Consider the following 23960-nt stretch of genomic DNA (forward strand, 5'->3'; position numbering starts at 1 on the left):
AGGAGAGAGACTGCCAGGACTAGAAGAGAGAGAGGGACAGAGAGCAGCTGCGGAGGCTTCAGCTCACACCCCACCGCTCTCCTCCTCCTCACCAGCGGACCGCTCACCCACCGTGCACCGGGACGGACCCCTGCGCACTGGGACCACACTCCTGGAAACCCCCTCTGATCCTTTCCCCCGGCCCCTGACGCGCGCTTGGACCTGTTGTTTTCTCAAGAACCAACTTTCCCGCGTTTCCAGTCACGGTAAGTGTTCACGTTCAAAACTCGAGACTTGATAAAAAAAACATAGATACTCGCATGTAATATTCTGTGGTTGAACAGTGCTTATGGATAAACATAAATTAATTGCCGTGGGTTTTGTTCGTGTCCGTGAGCCGATGCACGGGGCTTGGAGCTCACGCTGGTGCTCGATGTGACAAATAGTGCTTTCTATTTAATTAGGCTATTGGCGGGTCCGTCCGTGGTGTGTGTCCGCTGTGCCAAAGAGGGCTGTATCATTCAGAGCGGTGTACAATGGACTGCAGTCGGTTGCACGGGACTTTCGGACTTTTTGCGTGTGTCCATTCGTTTAATGTGTGTTTGAAAGCTGATGCTGAAGTAACCTATGGTAGCTGCTTGTATTGTGCATTTTCTGATGACACGTTCGTTATTTTACGCATGCCATTTTATTTTAACTTAAGTAATGTTATTCTTTTTTTTTTTGCGTCCTCAACTTGTTTTCATTCCCCTCAATTCATAGTTGCCTAATCCTATAGTTTGCTCTCTGGTTATCAGCCATTGCACTCAAAACACTACTCAATTTTCCTTTCGTCAGTGAAAGATTTCCAAAGAAACGATGGGCTTAAACGATGACAGGTGCTGGCATACTTGGGTTCCGTCTCGCTCTGTGTACGGTCCTCATGTTGATGGCCACTAGATGGCAGTCGAGTGAAGACTACAGGAGACCAACAGATTAAACTTGTATTAGGAGTCGTTTGAAGAGAGATGAAACTTGTGCGTAATCACTGGTTTGCAATATGTAAGAATGTGGTGCAAGTTTGGATTTTTACTTTGAAAGTTTGTCATGGGGGGGTAGCCTTTATGGAGAAGCAGTTGTTCTCTCTCTCTCTGGTTTTGGGGGCCCCTGCATGTCATGTTGTGTATTGGCAGCCCTCCCTGATGCAGGGCCCCGGCCTGTGGGTCCACTCTGTGCATGGCTTCCCCGCATTACACCCATTCGTCATGAAGTCATTTTTCATAAAAGCTACTTACGGCAATGCAGCCGACTTTGACTGATGTTTGCCGCGCGTTATGCACCAAGGTACATATATTTTCTTTCTTTAGTGATAAATGTGCTTTTACTGGAAATTCATCTTCATCATAGCTATAATTTAAAACAGCTATTAACGGCTGTTTTGCTTACATAGCCAACTGCTGCTTTTACTGAAGAAACACAATCGTAAATGCTACCAATTATCAAAACAATTTTCTCACAGATACAGTAATATTTCACCTTTGCTCTTCCTTGTTGGAGAGATTGCATTTCAGAAGCAATCATCTTCAACAAACGCAGATAGTAGTAGTAATTAATAGTGTAAGTGATTCAAACTAATTTCCCCTCATGTGTTTTAAGGGAAAAAATCCCATTAAAGATTTGCATGCAGAGTGATCATATGCAGTATCCTTATGCTTAGTTAAACGTGTCTAATAGAAATGATAATATTTGCCATCGTCTCCCTGTGGCAATGGCAGGTAATCAACATATATCACATGGGAACATGTTACTGTAATTTAGTGCATATTTTAAAACAGTGGTTCTCAACTGTGGTGTCGGGACCCACTATCATCAGAATGACAAGCCCCGACCCAAAACAAAATTAAATTTTTATACTTAGCGTCAAATACTGTATTTCCCTTGCAAATTATTGTTAACCAAAAAAGCTGAAATCGTGATGTCATTTTAACAGATTAAAGTCGTGTCTCTATACTTTCTCAGTAGATTAATATGGAAAGAAATGTTTTATGGGAAAGGCTCATGGCCCACTGAAAAGGGCTCCGCGACCCACTTTTGGCTCCCGACCCACCAGTTGAGAAACGCTGCTTTAAAACATTGAGTGACGCTTCAAGAAACCTAAAAATCAATCCCTTGTGACAAAATACTTAAACCTGTGAAAGTACAAGTTCATTTTTTACATAGTTTCTTATGGAGGGAAGCGTAATAAGCTTAACAAGTCATAAATAAACAATTGTTTCATGGTAGTGTTTTTATGTTAGATAAAAATGTATGTATAGTAAATAATTTGTGTATTAATGTAATTATTCGGGTATAAAAGAGCTGTTTAATAGATGGATAAATTGCTAGACACTTGCAGTAGATACATTTTTGATCCCAAGGGAACTGTCCGTCAGTGTGTTGCTCCCTTTCACACTTCTTTCACGGGAAAAGTCAGTATTCGGACCATCAAGGCAAAAATACATCTAAAAGTAACAATAGATAAATGAAACAGAAAGAATAATTACTGTAAAATAGAAATAGCTATTTACAAATCCCCCAGTTATTGAGAAACATATAAAGTCCTTGTAAACAACAGCGTCTATAGTTTACTTTTTACCGCTATAAACATGTTCTTAAATGCATGCAATTCTTGTATTGGTTTAATATTCTAGTATCCCCACGCCTTAATGCTCCTCCTGGGTGTGTTTTAAAAATGAAACTTCATTTTAAAACACCATCCACAAGTAGAATCACAATTGCAAATAATTGCCAGTAACTGTGCAACCGCCCAGCTCTGAGCTGTCGCTATTAAAAAAAGTCAGGTCTGTAAGTCTTGTGTCTGTCTGCTGCTCCGCTCTCCGGCTTCACGCCGTCATTTAAGAGCGTTTCCTCCTAAAGCGGCGCGAGGTCACGGCAAAACAAAAACAAACTGAGGCGGTTCAGCTCCAGTGGCCGCCGCCCGGAGCCAAGGACAGGAGCGGCCGGGCGAGTGCGCAGAATTCTGACAGTGTAATGAGAATGAGAGGCACATCTTCGTCTGCTTTTTCTCTCAAAGTGAAGGAGCTTTGAAGGACGCGTGATTGGCTGAGCGTGCGCACAGCTGATGGTATGTTGTTGTGTCTTTACGATCCGTACACCTCTCAATGCAGGGCCTGATCAATACCTTTAATTAGAGCTGATTAATGAGAGCGAGGCTGCGGATGGCTTACAGCTCTCTCTCTCTCTCTCTCTCACGGAAAGCAGCCACTTTCCATGTGATCAAATGCACTGCTTTGGTAAATCGCAATTATGGTGTAATTTATAGAAAATCTGTGCCGTTAAATAATTCATTCTGTTGTTCCTGTTCACAGAAAAGGTTGCTAGAAGAGGGCTGCCAGTGGCACTTAGATACCTGGCCATTTGCATGAAAGTAATAAGAAGAGGAAGCGACAAAATATCTCAAAATTACTCAGGTCTTTCCTTTGAATGAGATTTGCACACAGCACAAAACAAAAACGCATAGTAATTTTAAAATGTGCAAAAGTTCAGTTAGTTCGTCAATGCTTTTAGTGCATTTAACAATAAACTAGCAATATACCAGGTCTAAAGTCTAAGGCTTAATCATCTTCTTTTATGCGGTCGCTCGTAATGGTAGGTCAATTATGAAAGGTTGTAAGCCCATATGTTGCTCAGAGGAGCAGGGCTGGGATCATTTGAGTGTCTAGGCTGGTCCACACTTCCACAAACATAATTGTCGGCTCAGCACTCAACCTGTCAGTAAATTTAAGCGCGACACGTGAACCCTGGGATGTGTTGTACAGCAGTCTCCTGTGACAGAGTTTCATCTAGACTTTGGTGTTTCTCAGAGTGTTTCTTGTCACGGCCCTTCAAAAAGTCGGACTCTGATGACCTTTATTCTGCAAATGAAGCTGTTTTGCCTGGCTCTTGACTGATAGATCTTATTATTTTAACAGAAGAGCGTAGAACATGGTGCAAATACCCCGGAGCCATAGCAAGTACATTAAGTAAAGTTAATGAAATCTGGAGCGGCAGAGTCGACTTTGGTAACTTCTGAGCGCTGTGGCATTTACATCTGTGTGTCTGGAGGGAGTGAAGAGTATAAAGCCATAGCAAACAGCACAGGGCTCATACTGGTGGATGTAAACATTTCCCACAGCTGCATGGCCACGCCGAGCCCACCGTTTAGTCTGAGTGGATTTTCTGGGAACATTGAGTTTGCTTCACAGTTAAACAAGTGCAAAGTGCTGCTAAATTTTAAAGGCCAGACTTTTAAAACAGCACAGTTTGCTGGTATTGAAAAGTGGAGGGAATCTGCAATTTAAATTCAGCATCAATCCTATGTTAGCGTCCCAGAGGTCCCTGTGGCTGCATCTGATTATGCTTGCATGCATTTAATTAATAATTGGACAATGGTTGGCATTGATGTTGGTCAGCCAGAGCCTGACAGGGAGTGGACTCAGCTACAGGCTGTACACAGCAGGAAAACAGGAGCTCTGACGGACTCCCAGCAGCAGGTGCCAGGGCTGGTCAGTCTCGTGGTGTTATTATAGTGGTCACCTATTTTTATTATTTTTTATTATGAAAAAAGGACACTTGAAAATTGACTTTACCAATGTTGTAATCATTTACAAAACCATTTCAACACAGCGAGTTCCAATAAATTTAAACAAAAATTGTTAATATATATATATTTTTTATCATATGGAGCCAAAAGAAGACTAGTTAAATGTTTGGCTAGAATCAAAACAAGGTGAAAATTGGCAAATTTATGACTAAAACAGAATTTTGTTCCATTTGTTAGTTACCATGCATTTTAGTTTTAGGCTGAGTTTGTAAAATGTGTAAGTCTCTGTCAGACTTTTTTATATATTTTGCAGTGATGCGGCAATAACAATTCTGCTTAATCACACATTATTACTTAAAAAAAAAAAAGTGATACAGTAATATCGAGTGAAATAGTTTTGGTGTAATCAGCCAATGGGTGAGTTTATGCAAGACCTACTTCCTCCTCTTAGGAGTGGGCAGAGCAGCCAGTCAGACATTTGACTAAAAGAGTGAGAAGAAGCTTCTGAACCAGTCGACGATGCCACTTTTTTTGTTCATGGCTTGTGATTATTTTTCGTGGGGAAAAAAAAGGCTTGTTTATATAAAAATGTCATGTCCAGAGACATCAAGCTGGTAGCTAAGTTAATTCATAATTGTTTGATGAAGAGACCAGTTAATATCAATTCAAGAAATTGAACAGAACATCCTTAGTTCACTGTCCTGATGTTACATGCTGATGGCAGCTCTGAACAATGAGATAGACTCCTTTCTCTCCTGGTGTGCGGAGCATCACTTAACATTAAAGACAATCAAAACAAAAGAGGATTTTTTTTTTTTTATCTCAGGGCCCTGCTGACACTTGACCCTGTTATCATCAAAGGCAGACAAATAGAGTTAGACAAGTCTGTCTGATACCCGGGTGTGCACATTGATCACCTCTTTAAGTCTATGCACCAAACTGTCCCAATGGCTCCTCTTTTTACGAAGGCTCCTTTTAGTTTTAAAATGTATGAGCTGTTTCTATGAAGCCATTTTCCAGAGCCTCATCCGCTATGGGGCTGCTGCTGCTGCTGCTGCTGCTGCTGCTGGGGTTGACCCTCTAACAGTGCAGTGCAAAACACACATAGAAAAACTCTATTTTGAGGGACAGTGAAAGTCAGTTACCTTTCTGAAACAGATAAAAAACAACAAAAAGGTTCTCACAAAAGCTCAAATGATCGAGAACCATCTTGAACTGAGTCTGAAAATCCTCCATTACATCATAGAGCTTCAAAAACAACAGATCTTTCATCACCCATTTAGTGTCACTTTTAGTGTTTCGACAGGAGAGGACATATTGTATCCTCTCTTTAATGATTGATGTGTGGGACTGAAGTGTTATTATTTTTATAACTTGTATGCATTTTGAATATTAGTGACTTTTTTGAGATACTTTACTCATAAGTGAATATAAATTGAATGTGTCTGCTGGTTTTGTGTGGCAGCAAGACAAATTTCCCCTCAAGGACGATAAAGTTTATCTAATCTAATCAAATCTAAAGTGCACATCCATGGGAGGGTGTGCAGGGTCTAGCAGGTCTCATGTGTTGGGTCCAGTGCTCGGGGTCTCCCACCCTCATGTGCCTTTGTGTTGTAGACCTGCCCTACTTTGATTAATGCACTCCTCAGGTCCCTACTGTTTGTTTTAATGACAGGACGTCCCTGGTGGGAGAGTGGTGACTTTTTGCGGATACTGCTGATGTGCCACGTTCCCCGCACCTGCCACTTTTCTGACTTGTTTTGTGTGGAGTAAAAAAAAAAAACAAAGCCTTTGCCAAAAAGCCCACATCGCGCACATGACCGGACTGTCAGAACAGAGCCGCGCTGGAATACAGTGTGGAAATGAGCTGATAGCATCGTGGCGTGTTTCCATGCGCTACAGCGATAAGGCTATTATTCATCATTATGGCTGAGGCAGCACAAATCCATTCTCATCCGCGGAACAGCCATCTCCGCACAGTTTACACGGCCTTACTCGCACGGAGGACTTGTACTCTTTATGACTAATTAATATGTAGCGTCAGACAACTTCATCACTTACAGAGGATGCAGTGTACTCAACACGGCTTAGTGGGAAAATGAACGTGACACTGGAAATGTCTGTGTAAGCAGGGTAACGACTACAGTTAGTACAATAATCACATCTCCAACTTGCTTTGCATATGAATTATACACAGTTAGTCAAAGGGCTGTGTAATTAATTTAAAATTACTTTAATTGTGAACAAATCGAGGGTCAATTACAATAATCAGCATGGTGCTTTTTAATTGACTGGTCTTCAGCTTTAACTATTTGTCCCACAATGGGGAAATTGCATTTTGGCAACAGCAATTAGAAACTACAGCAAGTACAAAAGAGCAGACCTGACAAAGGAACAAAAAATGTGGAGTGGAGTAAAATGGAAACTGTTTAGTGTTAACTGGTGCTGAGATGGAAAACATTTATTTGTTGTTTGAGCTGTTGTTTCATTTTAAATGTTTAAATTAGGGCTGCTCGATTATAGAAAATATAATAATCACGATTATTCTAGTAATAATTGAAATCACGATTATTCAAACAAGTATTGCTTTAAAAAAAAAAATCTTTATTTTATTTATTCATTTTAAAAATAAAAATAAAACAACTATGCAAAACTATTTCTTTGGACAATAGAAATATTAAATATGCTCACGTTTCAAAACTAATCCTCTATTGAGAGATACCTGCCCCCCTGCTGGCCAGCCCTCACACCTGTCCAAGCAAACATAGCCACACAGCCTGATGACATCATCACACAGTGCTAATGTTTTTATGTCAGACCAAAGCATGAGCCTTTAGCACGTGAAATGCAAAGGGAACAGAAACAATCATCACAGCGGCATGAAACAATAAGAGCTCTGGGCGGCACGGTAGCGCAGTGGTTAGTGCTCTCGCTTCACAGCTAGAAGGTCCGGGTTCGATTCCCACCTGGACAGGCCTTTCTGTGTGGAGTTTGCATGTTCTCCCCGTGTCTGCGTAGGTTTCCTCCGGGTACTCCGGTTTCCCCTACCACTAAAAACATGCACAATAGGCCAGGATGAATGATGTGTGTGAGTGGTGGTCAGAGGGTCCGTTGGCGCAGACGTGTGTAGTCGCGAAAGCGACTACACACGTAGTCGCTTTCGCGAAGAAGAGTTTTAGACAGAACCAGTGCCTGGGCAAAGGATGTCGAGCTGGTCACAAGGTGAGCACTTAACAGTGGCGTTTTCTCAAGAGCTAGGTATAAAAAATATTAGTTTGATATTATTAACAGTTCTATCACGCTGCACTGGTACTTCAGCTGATCAGATGCGCTCACACAAACCGTTTCTCGATTATACTATTTTTGTGATCGTGTAGTGTAACTATTGAAATCATAATTGAATTCTGATCAATTGCACAGCCCTAGTTTAAATCAAACATATTGTAAGAGTGAAAAAGTATTTTGATTTAGCATAAAAAGCAGCTCAACAATGTGAGGGGAAAAAAACCCTGCCATTAGACCTGAGCAATTAAGATGAACTCCATGAAAGTCCATTGGTTTATTTTGTAAATATCCTTTATCTGGGGGCCGGGTCGCAGAGGCAGCAGTCTGAGTTGTAGGGATGGTTATCGTTAAGGATTTATCGATACTCATTATCGATCCGGTACTTTAGCAGCACTCTTTTCAGTACTTTTAAAAGACAAAAAAATGGTTACATACAATAGTTACATAGGACTGGGGAAGTCAAAATAAAATCAGTTACTACATGAATACAAACCTGTTTTTAGGCCGCGCAGAGAAACAGTGCAGTGTTGCCTTGTTCGTGCAAATGAACTTTGGACATTTTACACAAATAAATCTACTAAACATCAGAATTTAGCGGCAAACATTTTCCTTCATCCTCTGCTTAACGGACTTTGCGCTTGACCGGAAGTGTCAATGCAAGTACCGCTCTGTGGCAAAAAGAGGCAAAAGTGGGCGTGGCAGAATAAGGTGAATTGAGGCTATTTTTTCTTAAATACATACATACATACTTACATTTAGACCCAATTTATTTCCAATTTGCACATTAATATTTTCAAATGATCTAGTAAATGAAGGATTCAGTATTTATCAATCACAGGCTGTTGGTTAGATTTGGCTGTAGCTGTGGGACTGAGCCTGAATTTAAATTTTGTTGCTTTAAAATAATGATCTAGAGCCACAGTGTGTTTTCTAGGGGTCGGGTGCAAAGAGGACTGGGTAGCGGTCAGGCCTCAGTGCCTTGATGACCTGGTCTGCTTACACGGCTTCTGGCTTTCGGGATGTGGAAAAATGTAAAAGCAGAAGTGAAAATCAATAGACAAAAACTATCTATTAAAAGTCAGTTAAGATATCTTGCCATTGGCACCAGTGAACTGTACCAGACTTTTGTTGCATAAAACTTAAATACAGCATTAACGTGTTTAGTCCTGACTCTTGGAACCACCAAGAGACCCTTCCCTGAGGTTCTCAGAGTCCGAGGTTGCATCATGTCAGTTTTACTATATTTTGGTGCTCTACCATAAGACAAGAAGTCAGTGCAGAGACCTGAGCACTGGACTAATATGGTTGTATTTCCTGGTTCTGATCTGGACGGGAGCAGCAGTGTTTTGTATATACTGAAGTCCAAACCAGGTGCTGTTCCTCTTGTACAATTGTTGATTAAAAAGGCAATAGCCAAATCCAATTGTTTATCTTTAGCCCAATGTCACTGCAGCAGTTGCCTCATGGGGCTTCCCAAACAGTTTGGAATCAACAATGACACAGAAACAGACAATTGAATGTAGTGTCCAAAGGAACAGTCTGCAGTTAAGCAGCAGACTGCTAGTTTTTCTCAGGCAAATCGTGTCCTTAGATGCTCCTTCAGGTCAAGGAAAAACAGAAATATTAGCATTCCCCCGTAGATTTATCCTACACAGTCCTGCTATAAAACAGGTTTAACGGCAACGAAAATTGGGAAGATTTTCTATGACGCTCAGTTTTGGATATTTGTTCCTGAACTCTACAGATGACACTTGTGGAAAGTTGTGTATATTAGATTATGGCAAATTGTCGCTTGTTTGAGTGATGCTATTGGGGCAACAGCCAATCAGGAAACTTACCACCACCTCTAGCTCTCTGGTGATTGCTGAATCCATCCCGGTCCTGTGCCGCTTTTGAATCCTGGATTTTATCTGCGTATGTTTTTGTGGCCCTCACACCGCAGATACGACGCCTGAGATGATTATTAATTGTGTCCTTTTGTCTGTGGTCAGTGCACTTGGTCTCATGTTTTAAAATTGCTAAATATTTTAAAATCCTCTGGTGTGTCTCAGGCTTGAAGCTTCCTCCAATATTTTCCTGCAACTCTCTGGCTTTTGTCCAATACTCCTTGATGGATCGGTTCTCGTGAGGCGTTTGAGGCCTATAGCATAAGCCACATGCGCTTATTCAGCAGCGTGTACCTCGCAGTGATCAATGCGCCGCCGTCAGGACAGTGAAGGCACCGCAGATTGAGCCACATCTGGGATTTGGCTCCTGAAGAAGTGCCCACTCAACACGCTTCTTGTGAATAAAACATTATACCATAAATGTCCCTCCACGGCCAGGCATCTGCACGCTGGGCCCACGGACAAAGCAGAAAAATCAAACTCCAATTCATCATTTAAAGGGGACGTATTATACAAAGTAAAATTACTAGAGCGTTTTACTTTGTTACAATGTTGTTCTCTCATCAAAAACATACCTGGAGTTGTGTTTCGAGCCGCTAACGCATCTTTGAGTAATCTTTGAGTAACTTTTGAATCTTCCCCAGAGGCCACTCTTAGCGCTCCCAAAAAGCTCCTTCTGAGTATCCAGAGAATGCTTTCCTTACCTTTTTAGCTATTTTTGATCAATACTACAACTGCATTTTCTAACCAGACAGTGCGTTTGAGATTATAACCAAATAATAATATAATAAGCATAATAACCCTTCTTTATGCAATTTCTCCATCTGTGAGATTAATAAAGTATCATCTTAATCATCTTAATCTTAAACACACAAATTACACAGAAATACACTATACTGGAAAAAAATCTGGTCTGGAAATAGTAGACAATTAAGTAAAGTTACAGTTTGTTATTTGCAGATTGAAGTAGAGGTTGACCAATATATTTCAAATATTGGCCGATATATCAGGCCATTTTCAATATTTCAAAGGCCTATGGGGCCGATCTTGTGTTGCCAAACGCAGACTATAGAATAACAATTTGCACTGAGTGGGTGCGCACTTTGATGTCTTGCTACTCCAGACTTTGCGCATTAAAGTGGGAAGTATGTGGGCTGGAGGAACACTCATGGCCAATGGCGGTGTTATGTACAACAGCCTTTTCCTCCAACCAGACTCCGACAAGGGGAAAGGGAGAGGGGGTTGTGGGGGAGTGAGGGGTGAACATGCGCCACAGCGGGACCGGCATAGGCTATCTCTTTCTCTCGACACACGAACATTGTTTAGCTCACGATGGGGTTAATAAAGTTTTTGGTTTTACGTGAGAGCCAATAATGCTTGAAGAGACTAGATGCAATTTGGTCATTTTATACTCACTACTGCCACCTCAGGTCTTATGCGTAACTGCAATCTCTATATAAAGCTTGTGCATGAATTAACACCTTTTTTGAGGGACAGTGCAGGCTTTTAGAGGCAGTTGTGGTGAACAGGTCTGGGCTCATTCTACACATTTGGACATTGCTGGAACATGTAGGGGGATGAAAATACTTAGTTTTAACATTTTTAAACTCTGTATAGTCCCTTTAAGGGGAGACACTACAGGCAAAACTAAATTTTTTCAGTTTTCAGGTTTTGGCCCAAATTGGTCCATGAACATATAAGCTTTCACCCGGAAACAGAAAAAATGCCTAAACTTCACAATAACATGTTTAAATATTGCGCTGATTCAATGTTCCCCCATAGACTTATATGGGAGAATGCAATTTCAAGGGCCTTTTTCTCAAAACACATTTTTCTGTCATTGTGGCGACACTATGTCCACGTCAGTCGGACCTAAATACTTCACATTTTCCAGCCTTGGACTGAACAATGAGGGATTTTTTATTATCTGATCCCTAAGCCCCATTTATTGAGTTTTGAATGTCAAAAAGTAAGGCGAAAATTACATTTTTACAATTTTTTCCACTAAAAACAGCTTATTTTAAAACTAAACAAGAAATCCCAAATCCCCTCTGAGAAAGTCTTGGTAACTCATTTATCAATAAAATGAAACCATCAATTTGAATGTAGCTCAATCCATTATTCAGATTTTGTCGCCAAAAAGATGGGAAATTTGGGGCATTTTTAGGCATAAAACACCTTGTTCGTATATGAAAAGTTAAATGACAGAAAACTTGCCATGTATTTTGTTCTCACATTTATGCCAGTGATCGACAGCAAAAGTTTCAAATTGATATCTGGAAATATACATTTTTCCCCTATTCACCTGCAGTGTCTCGCCTTAAGTAACAACACAAGGCAGCGCGATCTAAACGAGGAAATGAATGTGAGGCTGACATCAGAGCTGCTTCTAATATATCACACCTCAGTCGACCTCCTGTCCTATTTATATGCGACGCCCTCAGACAATAGCCATTGAGTTTGAGCTTGCGCAAAAGTTTATGTTTTTATATTTTTTGTTGCCAACTTTTGCTCATAATTTTGGAACCATAAGAGGTAGAGTTTTTTGTTTTGGAATCTGCAGATTTGTTTCTTGTCTTCTCCCTCTGAAGTACCTACTAAACAGGAATGTCTGGAATAAATCAGCCCTTTGTCCCTAATAAATTGCCCCCTGCTATCACACACGTTCTACAGTTCGACCTCGTTTAGATACACTTTAAAACAATTTAGTTCATGTGAATTCAAAGAACTAGAATAACAGTATATATTCAGACATAATTGCATCACACGTAACCCTATAGGTCATGGCACAACTCATAAGATGTACTTTTATACCCTCCTTTGTTCATACTTGTCATGCATGCTAATATTAGTAACGGCGTATTGTTCCTCATGAATTTCTCATAGATTGTCAAGTTGAGCTGATTATTATACTCTCATATTGACATTACATCAGAAGCATCCCATTGGGCTTAGATGTTTCCATGGACATTCATTAATTTTGTATTTACTATGTAAGATTGGACGGTGGTATCACCCACGTTCTGATATATGATACAATTATATGAGCACATTACACGCTACACTGAATAAAGATATGATATTGTATAGTGGGGCCCTAATGAAGCACCGGTGCACCTCCTCTTCTACGTCTTTTATTGTCGCTGACCAAAGGCACTCAGATTCATTATTAATTCCTAACCAACCCAGCTCTTTTATAATATATTCAGCCTAAGTAGGTGTATCTTGCTCGAGTGGATTCAAGGACAGTGAGGGGTCACCGTAGCAAAAAAGTTGGCATATATCATAAGGGAGACATGTCATGCAAAATCGACTTTTCACTATCGCAGTTTTGAGTAATCCTGCCCAAGCTGTATTTTGGGGATTTTTTTGCGTCGTAAAGGCAACACAAAACAGTTTTAAATCCCATAATCCGTCGCCAGATAATAAAAGTGTGTGCATCACAGCGCCATGTGTTTGTCAGTACGCCGATAGCTGAAAGTAAAAGCTTGTTCTGCACTGTTTTATAACGTGTCATTCCCACTACCGCCTGCAGAGAGATGTACTTCAGTGTCAAATGTGAATGCGGAAGTTCTCAAAAGATTTTTAAAACTCAATTATGCCTGATATGTCCACTTTAAATGCAAATCCAGTGATGGAGCTCACCTGAGATCACTGGGATTTACAATAGGGCATTTTCGGCACATTTTTAGATTTTACAACTACATTTGGAAGTCATTTCTGTTTTACTCAGCGAACTGGTGTGCCAGGTCAACGAGTGGCTTTTAGCAGGACATGAGGAGGCAAAATGTGAGGGAGTTGATAAATTTAACCCAACCACAGACCGACCTCTGCTTCATGTGAGGGTTTGGAAACTGCAGCTTTTTTTTAGAGACAGTATCTACTGTTTGGACACACTCGGCTCATATTATAACTCAGAGCAGTTTTGTTAGAGCAGTGGTTATCAAAATGAACAAAATCATACCCGGTGCTTTGTGCACTCCGTTCTTCATATTCAGTTCTTTCATAGATATATAGTTTATTGGCTGTTTTTATGGTGTCTATTTTACAGTGTCAAGTTCATATAAATAATGAATGAATAGAGACAGAAGTAGTTTATGTTTATGAAGAAGTAGTGACCGTTACATAAATATTATTTTTACTTCTGCTCACCTATGCCTATCCTTTTTTACAACTTGCTTTTGTTTACCTTTCTTCTTCCTCTTCTGCTGCTTCATTTTCATTTGCTTCTTCTTCTTCTTCTTCTTCTTCTTCTTCTTCTTCTTCTTCTCCCTCTTCTTTGTCTTCTCACTTTTTTCTTCTTCTAACTTCTACTTCTCCCTCTTCTTCTTCTTTGTCTTCTTCTCATGTCTTTTTCTTCTAAGGTCTACTTCTCCCCCTTCTTCTTTTTGTCTCTACTTCTTCCTCTCCTTTTGCTCCTCTCCTTCTTCCTCTTCTTCTCACGTCTTTTTTTCCTTCTAACTTCTAATTCTTCGTCTTATAACTTCTTTTTCTTCTAACTTCTACTTCTTCTTTTTCTTCTCCTTTTTTTCCTTCTTCCTCTCCTTCTTCTCACTTCTTCTTCTTCCATGGACCATTCAAAGGGCACTTTCTCATAGCCCAGTATCTGAATGATGTCAACGCTGATAACACTCTCCTCAAAAGTCCCGTATGCTTTGTACAAACACTGAGTTGTTTACCACTGATTACCACCACAACATTCCCGCAGAATTCTCCTCAAAGGTAAATTTTAAATGCTTTCTTTCACATATTGTATGATTTTCCTAAACGTTGCCGCATTTAAAAAGTATGGAGCACAGAAAGACGTAGTCCTTATCAGAGTATCTTGAAACGCTCAGACACAAACCATCGCTACAGTGCTTTGTTGTCACCCTTATTCTGTGGTTTGGGCGGCTATTCAGCTGAAATTGACACGGAAATGCTAGTTGATTGTAGCGAGCACAGTGGAAATCAATGGAGTCAGACAGAGTTTGTCCGACTGTAATGAGATATTTTAGCACAATCGGGAAACCAGACACAGCCATATTAGGTCACCTATGCCTATCCCTTTCACAACTTTGTTTTTTAGCTTGTTCCTAATAGTAACTACGAATCAGTAGCATTGATGAATAATAAATCTGTACACTGCCCCCTACTGCTCTGAAGTGTGCATTTCATGGCTTAAAATGGAACAAAATAGGACCCCAACAATTACTTTTTACCTTGGAGCCTTTGAAATGTAGTGGAGTAAAAGTAAAATAAGTTTTCAACAAAAAGACTCTCAAAAATGCGACAAAGTCAATTTACTTTGTTACTGGCCACCTCTGAATTTGGCCAATTTGACTGAACCTGCCCCCTCCTGGAACCACCACGGTAAGCGGGTGGAGGGGTTTGAGCGCCCGAATGATCCTGGAGCTCTGTTGTCGGGGGCTTTGTGCCCCATGTTGGCTCTCCCAGGGCAAACAGGTCTTAGGTGACGGGTCAGACAAAGAGCGGTTCAGAAGCCCCTTAAGAGAGACCACCAGGCCCGGTTAGAATCGTGAGGCCGTCCTTCCGTGGACCCACCACCTCCAGGAGGAGCCATAAGGCGCTGGTGCAATGTGATTTGGGCAGCTCTAACTGCTGCCTCCATGACCCGGAAATGGACAAGTGGAAGAAAATGGATGGATGGATGGATGGATGGACTTAACCTGCATTAGAGATTTGAAGCGCAGTGTCGAAGCAGTACAGCTATGGCTAGTTATAACTATTGCCATTCTATCTTAGCTTTTAAATATTGCTATTCTCTCTCATAGTGTGCAGCCCTGTTTTCTAGACAAACACAAACAAACACCAAGGCAAGGTGTCTAAAGTTGCCTGAATAAAACATAATTTGGGTGTTTTACCTATACATTAGATGAAATGGTGTTGCTTTAACCTTTGCGTGATGGATATTTAAATAGCTCCCCATAAACCTTTGTCTACAGAATGAGAATGAGGTGGCCTTCAGTGCTCTTACGGCGGCTGTCTCCCGGAGCAGTGGAGCTTGGCCTCTGGTGTCTGCTTCACACACGGCTTCCTGCGACATTTTGGCGCTCTCTCTCTCTCTGCCCTCGCCTCCTCACATCGCGCCACTGACACAAAATAAATGAAGACACAGAGAAGACACAGAGTGGAGAGTGCGTGGCGGCGGTGGCGAGGTGTGGAACTATCGGCCTGTAAAATTGCCCTGGCAGTCGTGCTGTTGTTTCAGCATTTCATGGCGCGCTGCTCGGCTGCGTCCACACACTACGAGTCTTTCTTCACCCTTTTCATTTGTTTCTCTGTCCAGCGCTAACTCGCCTCCGCTTACTCCGGCTCTGCAGACTCGCTCAGCGGCAAGTCTCGAGGTTTAAGAGTTTGGAGCGAGTAAGACACTGCTTCATAGGGGATTCTGTCGGGAGCACATTTGAGAATTGTACGAGTTCAGTTTATATGTATTATTATGCTATTAGTAGAGGAATTGAAGATTTGTGTTCTGATTGAAATGATTGCAGATTATATAGCAGAAGGTGATGTGCTAAGGTTTTTTCATTGATATACTGTAAGTTTGATGAGTCAAATAAATGTGGTTATTGTCCCATATATCATCAAGACACATTTATATGCATTGTCCGAGTGAGAAAACAAATCAACTTAACCTCTTACCCCCAGCCTTAAGCTGAGCGTATTTTCTCCAGTTCAGCTTTACACAAAAAGCTTCTCGACCGGACCTTACAGCCTATAGGCCTGAATAATGCCTCATTTGAAAGCTAAGACCTAAAAAACTGATTATAACTTTTTTGCTGCAGTGTCACTGCATTTTTGTCACATTTTTGTAGTGTTCTCATCTCTTTTTTGTAGGGTTTTTGTCTTGTTTTGTCTTTTTTTTTTTTTAAACTTTCTTCATCATTTTTTTCCCCTTGCTTTTGGGGCGTTTTTTGTCATGTTTTTCTTGTCATGTTTTCGTCTCATTTTTGTCACTTTTTAGTCATGTTTTTTATTGTGTTATTGTGGCACCTTTTTTGCTTTTTTGGTCACTTCTTTTGCTGGATTTTCATCTTCACTATTTTTACGCTTTGTTAAAGATGATTTTAGATTTGGGTAAAGCCAAACTGAAGAAAAAGAGGAAGAAGAAGAATCTTTATTTACTGGAGAAAATGTGCCCAGTTCAGGTGGGGGTTAAAGCTGGGATACCAGATTTTTCCTGTTAAAAAAAAGTGACATTTTTTCTTTTGTCCCAAACTTATTTCTAGCTCTCACAATCCCTCCTGCACATCTGAAATGTTCAAGCAAAGTGATTATATGCACGCTTCACCCCCGTGCACAGCTTTGATTGGTGGAATTAAATAAATTGCACTGACTTAGATTCCACCTCCATCTTCCATCGCTCAATAAACATTTAGGTGAAGACGATTCAACAAGATCTGTGTTTTGCTGTGTTTACAACATACTCCTACTACTACAAAATATATTTACAAAAAGTCAAGGGTTAAATTGGTTACTGATAACTGTCCAGCTGTCTATGTTATAGTATAGTATCTCTCTGATATATGTTTTTGTTTAAATAGTTCAGGAGTGCGAAAAGGTTAGTGACCCTTGCATTAGTGAGTTGTGTTGTGGATTTTCTTGCTTAATAAAGCTTAAGAGAAGTTTGTCTAGTCAACATGTGAAGTTTATTACACAATGCATCGCGGAGAAGTTACACATAACGCGGGGTCATGTTTAAGCTCTGCTCTGCTCAGCTTTGGCATCCTCTTTTATAAGTTGAGCACCACAGACAGAGCAGCAGGACAGGGGTCATACACAACAAAGGGAAGCCCAGAAACACATAGGAATGGTAATACAGTTGGAGATGTTAATGCAGCCACCAAAAGGCACTTTGCATGGGAATGAAATCATGGTGGCGTTTGGGACCTTTGTCTAAAGGTGCGAGGGCCTCGTCTGGAGTCCAGGAAGAGGCCGGTCTCTCTACCTGGTTTAGTCAAAGGCCCAGCAGGGGACCCAGCAACAGGACGCCAGTGTGGTCCCCAACTTAACTAACTAAATTTGTCATAAAAGTTGTTAAATATTTTGTTAGTTTTTTGAAGTTTCCTTGCACTCTCCTGCTTGCTTCAGTCGTTTCTACCACTAAAATCAAGCACAACAGGTGCACGTCTAGGGCCAGGACTCCCCAATACGCTTCTGAATCTGACTTTCCTGGTAAAATAAAAGTCAAATAATACAACAAAAAAATCGTTCCTGTGATTTGTTGCAATACTGATTGAGCCATTTTCCGTTTGCCTTGTCTCTTGGTCTGATCCGGGGCAGATGTACCTCCAGCCTGGTGCTTCTCTGCGCAGAGCTGGTTCTCTGTGCAGCAGAAGGTTGGACAGACTAATATTCATATGTTCACATGTTCTCAGATGGCTTGCTGTCTCCTGCTCTCATTAGTGTGTGTGCGTGTGTTTTTGGGTGTTCAGTCAGAGTACGGGGCCAGTGCAAGGGCCCCTCACACCGGGCCGTCAAAGCCCAGTGTTTGTTATGAGACGAAATGCCTCTGGTTCCTGTTCAGGCTCATCACATGGCGTTGTTTCACTAATGAGCTGTTCATAAGTGCCTGCCTGAAGCTGCCGACTAGTGTAAATGGCAACTCTGTGGCCTGTTCAGCCATTTTGAGTAAGAAAGCAATTCCGCGGCAATGACACAGACCTCTTATATATTTCAGCGCCATTTTGATACAGTGTCCTCAGTTATTGCCGTTTTTTCCACACTTTTTAAAATTCATGCTCGATTACCTTTGCTCTTGTATTTTGTTTGGCTCTTGCACGTTGGCAGTGAATGCTTCGATAAGGTGTCACCCTCTGCTGGCAAACGGATAAAGTGAATAGAGCATTGCTTTTTAATGCCACTATCATCAATGTGTGATGCCAAGTGATGAACGACTTTCCTGGTCTCATTCATATTTCTGGAAAGTGATGGTGAATCCCGTTTTCAGCTCACACTCATTTACTGCACCATCATAGAACCATAGATGTCTCTTACAGTTATCATGTTTACTACTGATAAGTTTGTTAGTTCTAACACACAGCCCATTCTGCTATATCTACTACTCGAAGACAGCTTGACTTGACGACCCATCTCTGCATAAATGACATGAGCATCAGTGCAGTTGATAGTCAGATCATGCATATTTGATGAGAGTGTTGACTAGTGTGATCTGTCTGAAGCTCTTTCACTGCTGGCTCTGGCTCCTCTCTCGTGCCTCATTCTGAATTCAAAAAGCCGGGGTTAGACTGAACTTTGTTTGTTTGTCAGGGTAAATCAATTAATACATCTATAAGCACCAATATTGTTTAAAATGCAGCCTACACTCTATACCAGTGGTTTTCTTTACACTCTTGCAACAACATCTCCATTTTAGCAGCCCCTACAGACTCCAAACTTTCTTGGACCTAACAATATTTTGAAGGTTTTTCACAGTTTTAATTTTTTTAATATATATATATCTTGTTCCTAGATTTTTTTCCACTTAGAAGTAGCTTATTCACAAACCAAACCAGAGTCAAAGTCCCCTCTGAAAAAAAAAAAAATCCTTGTAGCTAATATTTCTCGACAAAATAAAACACTATCCATTGTTTAGATTTCATCACTCAAAATAAAGGCATTTTTTTTGTAACACGAAAACATAAAATGACAGAAAACTTGCAATACATTTTTTCCTCATATTTATGTCAGCAAAGGTTTTACATTGATATCTCAGAATTTTTCCCAATTCACCTGCAGTCTTGGTTTAGATATATATTCTATGTTCATTTTTGTATTATTACATGCACGAGGACGACACATGGAAGTAGCTCATAGCTAAATCTGCCTCATTTACACACAGAGGGTTCATTTAAGTAATAACAATAATAATAGTAATGCTTCGGTTTTATATAGCATTATTCATTCACTCCATACTCGGTGATGGTAAGCTACCATTGTAGCCACAGCTGCCATGGGGTAGACTGACGGAAGCGAGGCAACCAGTCTGCACCATCGACCCCTCCGACCACTCACTCACCCACTACATTCGCGAGGCTTCCTGGTGTTCCCAAACGGTCTCCCATCCACGTACTGCCAGGCCCTTCCCTGCTTAGCTTCCAAGTCTAAGTTCTAAGTGCACTGCCCTCTCCAAAAATAAGTGAATGAATGAATAAACAAATAAATCAAATAAATAAATACAGTAAGTAAGATCACAGGCTTCTCTTATAAAGTTGAATGCTTTAAAACTATACCTGTAGAAACCACTTCCCTGTGCAATTTGTAATAATCTTTATAGCTTCACAAGAATAGAACAACAATGTGATTTCAACTTTCGGAGAGGAATTAACTCAGTTGGGAGAGATGTTAACAGCCCGAACCTTAAGGTTGTCGGTTCAACTCTTATCACTGGCATTGCATAATTGGACACTGATACACCTTGCCTCTTAGCAGTCGAGGTTCTCAGGGTCATCTGATATTTTAGACTTGAATCATGTGCACCCAGTTAATTTAGTCCGAGTAGGTCTTTTGTTAAAATGAGAATCTGATGCAAAAGACCACAAATTCCACATTAAAAAGACCACAATCTGAAATACAAAACTGCCTCAAAACAATATAGATAATAAATGAAAGAGATGAATAGTGTGTTGTTCAAAGTCATCACAGCTTGCAGGAAGAAGCTTTTATTGTGACGAGATGTGCCACATGTAATGACCCTTTTAGACCCTTCTTAGATCTGCTTTGGTCCTGATTTGATCTTGGCCTGGTGGTTTGAAGGTGAAATATTTCATGAGGCAGCTCTTGGTGAGTAAAGTCTGACAACCAGCGCTCTTTAAATGCACTTTTTATGGCTTTTATCTCTCCATTTCGTTTATGGTGACAACTCCTCTCACGGTACTTGCAACACTTATCTTGTGACAACTCTCATCCAATGTCATATTGCCACTATAGGCGTTTTTGTAACTGTATTTCTCCTCAGAGCTCACCCAAGTGTCACTGTGGTGAAAATCCGAGTCAAATGTTGTGGTCTTCTCTGCCGGCTCGTGGTGAGACAAGGTTATTCTGCTGAAAGATGCTGTGGAGATCAGTGAGGCCTGCCCGCGCTGCGACCGTCCAGGGCGCCGCACTCCGTGATTTATGGGAGCCGCGGTATCAGCCACCGCCGCATGAATAAACCATGTGTTCAATGAGGCGGTGGTTAAACCGTGCCGAGCGCTTCCCAGGTGCTCCGGTCCACGAGAGGAAGCGGCGCGGCCAAACTCACCGGACACTTGTTGTTGGCGCGATGAGCTGAGGGACGAGGCCTGTCTGTGCGGCTCCGCAGGGTCAGACATAAATGCCAGTTCATGTTAATGCTACAGGCAGAAAGGGGCAGTAATCATGTATATTTACTCGAGTATGTTTGCTTTAAGAGTAGTTTTATTATATTGCTGGGTTGCAGGTCCTAGAATGTGATGATGTCACAGGAGCCAGTGCGGGGCAGGAGCCAGTTTTTCCTATTAACTGCATTTCACTTTCACAAGTCGTATCTAAAAAGAAAATTTATGAATTACACAAATGATCATTAATATCAGTCACTGGGTCCATGATCTCTCTGTACAAAATAATTATACCTCTATATAATATTATAGGCCTTTAGAAAGCTGTGATGTGACCTGAAACCCAGCAATTGTACTTTTTACTTTTAAAATTTCATGAAGGTTAGTGCTTCAAAAATAAAGACAAATAGAGGTAGATTCTTTAAATTTTTGTATATTTTTGTGCTTCTTTTTCTTCTCTCTTTATTTTTTATTTTTTTTAATAACTTTTTATTATTTTCAATTTACTTTTTATATGTAGGACGTGTGCAGAGGTGGGTAGAGTAGCCAAAATGTTTACTCAAGTAAGCGTAACGTTACTTTGAAATAATTTGACTCAAGTAAAAGTTTAAAAAAAGTACTTGGAGAAAGTGTTACTTGAGGACTGTGAGTAATGAGTAACTGCTTGAGTGAAAAAGACTTATTTTCAATGGCGCCATAAATTGAGTGAAACAAGACATAAAATGATGTGGAATTTGTGATATTTCTCAAAAAATTCCCTGAAAATGTTTTCTAAAGAACAAGGTGCATGAGATGAACTACATCTATTGTAGAGCATTTGCCAATATTTACTCACAGTGGAAAAAGTAACAATTCAAGTAAGAGTACAGGTACTTCATTATTATTTTAGAATCCTACGGTTTCCCCTACCACTAAAAATATGTACAACAGGACTCCCCTGTAAAATATAGATTCTAAATAAAAAATATGGATGTACTGTTGTTGTGGGCATGTGTGTGCGTGTGGGAGAGTATGTTTAGTTTTAGTTTAGGTTATTGAAAGGAATTTCCATCTGTGGTCCTACCTGTGACGTATGTACTGTATGTTTCTATACGGATGTGTATTTGTGTTATTGTTTTTTCTTGAGGTATCAGATGAAAAAAGAACAAATTGAATTAAAAAAAATGTAGTCATAAAGAAAATAGAGGGAGATACAAGTGTTCTTCCACGAAAAGGCTGAGTGAACAAGTAGAGACTTGCTATATTCATCCATCCATCTTCTTCCACTTTTCCGTTTCCGGGTCGTGGGGGCAGCTGTTGGAGCTGCCCAAATCACATTGCACCAGCCACTTATGGCTCCTCCTGCAGGTGGTGGGTCCACAGAAGGACGGCCTCACGATTCTAACCAGGCCTGTTGGTTTCTCAAGAGGCTTCTGAACCGCTCCTTGTCTGACCCGTCACCTAAGACCTGTTTGTCATGGGAGACCCTACCAGGGGCATGAATCCCCCGACAATATAGCCCCCGGGATCATTCGGTTGCTCAAACCCCTCGACCACGTTAATGTGGCGGTTCCAGGAGGGGACTTGCTATATTATATAATTTAAATCAGGGATAGGCAAGATTGCTTGGTGGAAGCGGCGATTTTCTTTGGCCCTTCACCAAAAGACCAAGGGCCTCCAATTGTAGCTGAAGTAAAGTTTCTCCAAATTCCAGTGTTGTTCCTCATATATGGCCTAAATACTAAATTAGTTTTAAAATTTTAAAGTAATTGACAGTATTTTTCACATTTCTAGAGTACTTTAACGGCATTTGATCTCTGATTTGTGCAATAATATTCCTCAAAATCATCTTGAGGTCATAGGTTCATCTATGATTGAGGGCTGGTATTGGCCCCCGGGCCTGACGTTGCCTAATCCTGCTTTGAATTGTGACTGTGAGACAAGGAAGGATCCAAAGCACTCAGCGCTACAAAAATGTAAAAAAAAAAAACGTTTTTAAATAATGGACATGCTGTACTTTTACTTGAGTATTACTTCATAAACAGAGTAGATATGAAAGATTCCAAAGCTGTGTGTGGGCAGAAGAATATTACAGGAGGGCAATAAAAGCCCTCTGATTGTTAACTTAAAAGTCCTTTATTTGATACAGGGACGCCAAACACGTTTCAAAATGAATTACTAGCCCTGATGAAGACCGCTTGAGGTCAAAACGTGTGTCGCATCTCTGCACCAAATAAAGGACTTTTCATTCAACAATCTGTGTGCCTCGAACCTTCCATTGCCCTCCTGTAATATTCTTCTACCCACACAGGGCTTTTGGAATGCTCTGTCTTCTACTGCAATGCTTATTTGTCCTTGAGCACTGGATCGTGTCTTTTACAAACCTGGACCCCGACGCACTCACCCTTGTCCTGTTTTGTAGATATGAAAGATATTTTGACTCTTCCCAAAGTCCCCAAAGGGAGAAGATGGAAAAAGTTTGAAGTTGAGTTTAAACACAAGATTTTAGAGATCCTGCTTTCTTTTTCAACTTAATTAAATAACGCTACAACTCAAAACGGCTCCACCATGACATAAACCTGTGATGTTCTTACTATGAGGTGAGAGTGCAGCGCCATGCTCTTACTGTCCAGGAACATTGTATTACCCCCAAAAGTACTGCCTTTTGCAATTACCACCATTCATATTTGGATTAAGTTGCCATTGAATTACAGCCATATCACATTCAGCATAGTCTTAATATTCAGAAATATGAGGTCTTGGTCAGGTCTGGAATAACAAATCATGTCCTGTATCACTTCACTTCGGCTCGTGGTGTTCCAGGCTCCGTGCCGTGCATTAAAACGGTGTAATGACGGCTCCTCATTGTTTTATCCCTAATTATTTATTGCATTTCAATCACAGCATCCTTTGTTTTTACTTAAGTTGTGTTAGAACCTTTTAGGTGTTGATTTTACTTCTTGCTTACAA

At 40.7% G+C, this 23960-nt stretch overlaps 1 protein-coding gene across 5 annotated transcripts in view; it reads left to right on the forward strand.

Annotated features, from left to right (window-relative positions):
• megf11 (multiple EGF-like-domains 11) overlaps positions 1–23960 on the forward strand; it is a 210726-nt gene continuing 186766 nt past the window's right edge. For all 5 annotated transcript variants that reach the window (XM_079568181.1, XM_079568183.1, XM_079568185.1 and 2 more), the window contains exon 1: positions 1–245. The gene's annotated coding sequence lies outside the window, so the exon portion shown is untranslated. The remainder of the gene's footprint in view (positions 246–23960) is intronic.

The sequence above is a fragment of the Gobius niger genome (genome assembly GCF_951799975.1).
Source record: "Gobius niger genome assembly, chromosome: 12".
Lineage (NCBI taxonomy): Eukaryota > Metazoa > Chordata > Actinopteri > Gobiiformes > Gobiidae > Gobius > Gobius niger.